The following is a 750-nucleotide window of genomic DNA, read 5'->3' on the forward strand; positions in this document are numbered from 1 at the left end:
CGACAGAATGCGACAGACTAGTCGATCGATGAAATTCGTTATCAGCTTATTCAGCAAATTTTAAATTTTCAAATCACTCATTCTCCCTTTAAAGTAATCCATTTTTATAAATGTATATGGCACAGCGAATTTCCTCTGAAAGATCGTAATGGCTCGGCGATTACCTCGCGAAGAGAATTTAAAAGCTAATAGTGACCCGTTCCGCTATCGCATTATACGAGAGTCGGAACACAATATTCCGTAACAGTATTTAGACCAATAACAAAAGGCTAGCCCATTCATTTCCCATTATGAATCTAATGGAAAATTGACAACGCGCGCGGGATTAATCAAGCTCGTTCAAAGACTCTTTGCCCGTTCATTAAGCCAGATTGATTACCTAGGCGTTTTTCAGTGAGAAAGGTACTAATAATTATGGTCATGTAAAAGAAACACGTCAGACTTATGCTCCATATCCTCCATCCATACGCGCTATTAAGTCGATTTATAGTTTACTCGTTTTGCTCAACTCGTTACTTCGTGTATTTATACAATGACTCGGATTCATTATCGCACGTGGTCGGAAAACGAGAAAAATGGTCAAAATCTGATGCTTTTTGCAGCAATTTTTTAATAGGAAATGCTGGCATGTTGAATTTGTTATTATAGATTCCTATTACTATTAAAAATCTAAAATTATAGTGATTTCAAATTTTTCATAGGTAATAGTATCACCTACAACTTTTACTTGAAGCATTTCTCGATATTTTG

This window comes from Ceratina calcarata, unplaced genomic scaffold (genome assembly GCF_001652005.2).
Source record: "Ceratina calcarata isolate Rehan_Ccalc_2016 unplaced genomic scaffold, ASM165200v1 scaffold390.2, whole genome shotgun sequence".
In the NCBI taxonomy this organism is placed as follows: Eukaryota; Metazoa; Arthropoda; class Insecta; order Hymenoptera; family Apidae; genus Ceratina; species Ceratina calcarata.